The following is a 6,649-nucleotide window of genomic DNA, read 5'->3' as shown; positions in this document are numbered from 1 at the left end:
TAACGGAGAAACTCAGCTAAATGCTGCCGTGATTAAACCCCATATTCTGTTCCAAACCCCATCAAGCATTTTTTCTGAAACTCTTCTCAGTGTTTACCACTAGAACAGTGACATTATATGTATTATATATACAACAACTCTAAGTTCCTCTTGCAGACATCCTGCTGAATACACAGACACAGAGGTACTGTGGAGGGGATTCAGCTCGCGACTGTATATTGCGGACGATAGGTTGGGATGTGTCACTTGGGCGGGACGTTGCCAGGAGTTCAATGTAAAGACAGCCCACATTTCCAATATGACGTCAAATCGACAGCAAATCTGGATCAGCTCGTGGGTATGTGGGTAAGGAGGAAAAGAGAGAGGGTTGTATTATTTGACACTATGCGAGTCTCCTTACACACCGGGGACACATATTTATGCATAAATGATATCGAAAGTGCATTTTGCATAATAGGGGACCTTTTTTAAGCAGCGTCTTTAAGGCTGAAAATATTTCCTCTTTGACATATCTTTGCTGTGGTTAGCATAGAGCACATTTTTTAATGTCTGTCTGTCTGGCTCTCTGTCTAGCTGTCTAGTAGCTGTGGCTTGGCCTGTTCATATTTTTTTTACTGGAAGGCCATAGATCAGCCTCATCTGTTTGGACATGCGGCTGACTGACTCGCGGGCTGCTTGTGTGGCTATTATTCGCGTCCCTTCTTTTAGCATTGCAGTGTGCTAAGCTCCTGACATAGGAACAGTGTCATTAGGCTATGCCTGTCAGGGAGGTGTGCAGAGACACTGAGAGAGGGAACACCTGGTGAGTAAGGATGTTCCCTGCCTATCCATGGGCCCATCAGCAATTACAGTATCAGGACCTCTTTAGAAAGCGTCTCTTTTTTCTTTCCCCACCCTTCACTAGAATCTTTGATATGTGTCCTACTTCTGCTGCTTGGTGAGCACCTCCTGTCCACTTGAAAGTAACAGGATTGTGTACATTGTTGGCTGAGGAGAGGCAACTTAATTGGCGCTATAAATTACACAGGCAAGTCCTCAGACGGTGGCATTACTCCTGCTTTGACAAGAGTTACGAAAGCGAGTGCAAGAGGACACATATAGAAACACATACTGTATCTGAAGGACTAGTGTTATGCATGGCACTGCACCGATAGAATAAGGAACAGTCTATATCTTCCTACTTACTCTTTACACTTCAAGTTCAAAATGGTCATGGCTTATTTCAAAAGCACATGGATCTTAAACACCTCTGACATTACTGTACTGTTTGAGTTCAGTTTCAATTATTATTTGTTAAATTTGAGTCATTGCTTTAGGAGGCAGACCATTATTTTACCAAAAAATCGCCCCAAGAAACAAAACAATCAGAAACAGAATACCTGTATTCTTCCCACAGAGAGGAAATTTGCATTTGTTACAGCAAGAAAAGACGCAAAGACAGCTTCATATTACCCAAGAATGTTGCATTAAAAACAATAAAGATAAAAAAGATAAAAATTAAAAGAAAAAATTACACAATTTACAAAATACACATCTTGTAACCGTTCTGAGATATAGCAGCCAGATATATATTGCACGGTTACTAACGGCATATGTGGACCACAATGCATTCAGCCAATAGCAGAGAGCCGTTTTATCGGCCAAACCCAGGACAGCATTTGTTTGCATTTGGCTGTATCCATAGTGAATTTAGATCTCCCAGCCCAGAGGGATATTTGTAGTATGTTGCTGTGTGCATGTGGCATTAAGTTAGATATTTCAGTGTGTGTGTGCATGTGTTTGTCTGCCGCAGCACAGACTTGTGTTTTTGCCAGAGTGTGTTCATCATCCGCGATGTGTGTGTAGCAGGGGTCGGGTGATAAGCTACAACACAGATAAATGAGGTTAATGTGAGGTTTCACTGAGGCCTGGCCAGCGCTGCTTCCCTGACACTGTCATGTACTATCAAATGCCACAGAGGGGAGGTACCTTGGCTGCACAATGGCTCAGTGTCATACCAGCTCTGCATGTGCACATTGTTCAGAACATATTATAAGGAGCATCGTACACTCAGTCACAATGTAAAACCCTCTTACAGACAGAATGCTTGGTGACAGGCATACTCACTTTACTGATATTCATTTGCATCGGCATACAACACAAAAAACACACTCTTGGTGCAGATGTGTGTATGCTAGTATACACACATATTGCAGGGGCTTGCCCAGGGAAAATACCTGTGGTAGGAGAAGAAGGTTGACCTAATGGGAAATTACAAGGCATCCTCATCAGACCAAAAATAACCCTGTCTTCTTCATGCATTCCATAACCTTAATGGCTCTGACGGGAACTTATAAACTTCCCAGATGTCAGATTTGAATAAGCCATAGTGAGAGTATCAGGGGTTGTTGAAGTCATCAGAACTAATAGGTATCTTTTTAACACATATCTTTCTTCAGGAGAAACTACAGGGCTTATTTGCTCACCCGTCCAGAAAGAAAACGTAATTTGAAAAACCGATATTCCCAAATACGCATTGACCAAATATGGATTAAGTGTGTGCAGATCTAGCGTTGATGTGGAAGTTTAACCCTGTATTTAAAGTATTTATTAATCCAAACCATGATTGTAAAAGTGAATTAAGATTTATTTTTCATATTTATTTGTAATTAAAATTGTCACTTGTTAGTTGAATGGCTAATGTTTCAGATGGTGTTTCTGTTTGGTGAACACTGTGGGTATTGAGAGGACCATAGTTGAATGAGAGCAGTGTGGATTAAGTTACTGGACTTTTATCGTCGGTTGTTGATGTTCTTTTCTCGCTGTTTGTTTCCTCTGATAGCGTGCCCCATTAATGTCACAATAGTGCAACTCAGAATAAAGCAATGTGTGTTTCCCCTGCCACATTTACTCCATTGTTTGGTCTATTAAGGGTTCTATAAGTTTTAGTGTACAATATATCCCACAGCACTTAAAGATAACATCCTGCTTCAATACAGCTCCAGGATGAGCTCCTATTATGCCTGCCTGTCACATGTGTAGTGTTAACCACTATTGTGAGAAAAAAGAACTCAACGCAACGATTCAAACATCCCACCGCCAATTAGCTTCAAAACTCAACCGCAGACAATCTTTTTGCAAGAAAATATGCTTTTCTTTCACCTTTTCTTTCACCCCAGTGCTTTGTTTTGTGAGGCGAGTGCCCAGTCAGCTCGGTTTAGTGCTACATAACGTGCCATTAGCTTTGCTAGCAAGGTGCCCCCACACTAACTCTTGTGAGCCGGCCTGAGAGGGATAGCTGAGTGCATTTGCAACCTGACAGGACACGCTACCTCCTACCCTTATAGGAGGCAGTTGATGGCTACCATTTATACTTACCTAAAGCAAGAGCGCTCGTGTGCTGGAAGGGGAAAGAGAATGTGTGTGTGCATGTGGGGACATTCTGAGTTTGAGTATGCAATATTCATAATGTTTCGGGACATTAAATATGAACAAAATACAGCTGTCATAACTGCCATTGCTAATTCAACACACGTGGACTTACTGTACAGTGTACTGAACTAAAAGTCAAACTACTCCCTTCAGATACTACACCAACAGCGTGGTGTGTGATTCTGCCGTCGGTCAACTGTACTGTAGCTCAGCTTCTGGATCTGGTGACTCCTTTACTTGCATCATCCGATTTGAAGGTGATAGTGTGTACATGTGGTCTGTTCTGCCAGAGTTGCAACGATACGATTGATACCAAATGATTACAGAAAAGTCCTTAGCATACTATTGTTTACATCTCATAATATACCTTTCCTTCTGTAACCTAAAACTTGGCATCCTCAACAATCCTGAGCTCAGGTTTTGTCTGGGCGTGATTGATTGTTCATTTCTACCCCACTGTTGATGAAAGTAGAGGCTATTTAGTAGATTGAGTTGTGTGAAATCCTCCGATGTCCATCCACCTTGATAAATTCCAAGTGAGGTAAATGAAAAAGTGGTTTGCTTTGTTTGTAAGGTCTCTGGATTAAACGCAAATCGTGTGAGATATTATTTTACATTTATTTCATGGTTTAGTTGAATACTCGATTCTGATAGGTCAATTCAGAACATGTGACACGTTAATCCAGTAGTACAGACCGCTGTCAAGGACTTTATTGACCGTTGTTAAGGAGGATCAAGAAAGAGAAAGGAAAAGAGGTTAAAATACGGAGCACTGGACGTCAGATAAATCCCCAGAAGAAGACAGACAGGAAGTAAACACCAACAGCAACACAGTCTGGGCTCTCCAGGGTTTAAGGTATTGTTAATGGATCAGAAACTGTGAAGAGACTTGAACAGTTACAGAAAACCTCCTTCAGTGCTGCCGTAAAGTTGTTGTTGTCGCAGTTCCAGCTGTTAGTGCGCTGTGGAATCACATCAAACAGGAGGGAGGGTGCATAATGCGCAGCTGATCCACAAGGCCGTCCTATTTGTGGAAGAATGATGATAAAACCTTCAGGCCGCTCTTTTCTTGGACATCAGACAGTTTGATGTGTCTCTGTAGAGGGCCAGAAAGGCTTTCTGGGCCGCTGAAGAAAACCCAGTGGCAGCATAAACACACACACACACACACACACACACACACACACACACTGGTGGATTTAGGTTTTGTCCAAATGACCTGAACTCATGACCTTTTTCCTCATACCAGATTGACACTGAACCATGCGATTCACTGTGACACTGAGCATCAGCAAACATCTGCTTCTACCTCCTAGTTGATTAACAGTGAACTAGTTTGACTCACTGCTACGTATCAATCCGTTTCTTATGCAATATTACCAACTATGCTGTCAATTAGAATTTATTTCTTACAGCTTTAGCCAGATTACACATCCTCCCCGTGATTTCAGGCATTGTTTACTAATTGGTTGGCTCCTCCTCTTAAAGTGTGATTACACACCGCGCTGTACAGCAAGACATGACTAGTAACTTGGTAACGAGGTATTGCTTCAACAAAGTGTTGCTCAATGAGGTTGCAAGGCCTGAGCCACTGTCTTGCAGCTAGATTATAAGTGCTGACCGCTCATGTTTCTCTGGTCGTCCTGGTGATGACCACGTATTGATGGTGAGGGAAATTCATTAGTCATGAATACCTCAGAATAGGCTTGTGAAATACTGCTCTGTGTCCATTGCAGTCAGCATTTAGGGCTCCATTTTATGGCATCACCAATCATATTAACCGGTAATGTGTGCTTGAGTGTGTGTTTTTAATGTGACTTTGTTTCACTTCCTGTCTGCTGACCGGCTTTATCAACAGGGCCCACAGAGGCTATCTGTATTTCACAAAAGCTTCTCCTTGAAGAGATCATTTGTGGTGTTGCGCCTACTATTCCTGTGTATCTGGTGGTGATGTTGAACAGAAGGCCCCATTTTTTTAGCTGAATGACCAAAAGTTCAATGATTCACATTTCAAAAGTGCTCTTTCAAATCCTCAAATCACAACATGGAAACTCAAACCCCCCTGTCATAAACACCCCACGGTCTGATTCCCAGAAACCTTTCACAAGGCTGCTAAGAAGCTGCTGGATTTGCAGGTTTCAAATTGAACTTTTTGCAAAGGTTTCTCTCTGTTTGCCGAGAGCAAAACATGATTAGTGTCCACCAATAGTAGCACGGCTCAGTCCCCTCTGGTCCAGCTTTGGAGAGGAGATTTGGAGGGTTTATATTGTTGTTGTTTACTTATAATCTTTTAAAACTGAGGCACAGTTTCATAATGCCTCGTAAAAGTAGTAAGCTTGTGTCCTGTGCTCATTTATATGTTTTTTTCGTTTGTAAGCTCCACGTAAACTAAAGATGTGGCGCAGCTCAGGCTGTCTGGTTTTCAGAGAGAATTATCTTTGGCTGCGCACAGGGAAGAATTGTAACTTGTAACAGTGAGCATTTAATCCTAACTAGACCGAAAAAACTGAAAGGTTTACTGTAATTAAATGTATTATTTCAACAGATTTCACATAACTGTATTAGGTTAGTTGAAAGCAACAATGTTAAGTTTAAATAAAAGGATTTAGGTTCAACCTTATATTATTGCTTTCAACTAACTTAATAATAAACAGTAATGTTTAAATAATACATTTAATTAGTGTCAACGTTTCAGCTTTATCAGTGTTGTGCAACTCATGTAATTTACTTTACCTTCACATATGTTAAAGCATTATTTTTTGGGTTAGTTGTGACCCAGTTTTCTCCATGAGAAAAATAAATAAACAAAAACTAAAAAAGACAACTATAGATGGGATTTCAGCCAGTAGATTAAGGTCATATGGATTTATGCTTTTCGGTATATCTGGCAAATGCCAGTTCTGGTCCAATGCAAGTAATTCAGTATATATTTGGCATGGCTTCCTGTAAATCCATGAAACTGAATCTAACAGAAGTCATTTCAGCCGTGTCTCCCTCACCAAGCTGCTGTGAGTCATTAAAGATTTCCAGGCTGATTCTCAACATTTGTGACTCAGTGTGAGCTGGACCTGGCTAAAATATGTCTGAGCAGGATGGTGGCTAAGTTTGTTTCATGGAAAAGAAAAAAAAAGTGATGTAGTTGATGTGCTTTGTTCCAAAATAGGATATTAGAAATCATTCAGACTCATGATCATGATCCTAAACATTACTCTGTCCTATACAAAAGATTTCCCAGTAA

Source organism: Eleginops maclovinus, chromosome 13 (assembly GCF_036324505.1).
Source record: "Eleginops maclovinus isolate JMC-PN-2008 ecotype Puerto Natales chromosome 13, JC_Emac_rtc_rv5, whole genome shotgun sequence".
In the NCBI taxonomy this organism is placed as follows: Eukaryota; Metazoa; Chordata; class Actinopteri; order Perciformes; family Eleginopidae; genus Eleginops; species Eleginops maclovinus.
This window is presented reverse-complemented; position numbering follows the sequence as displayed.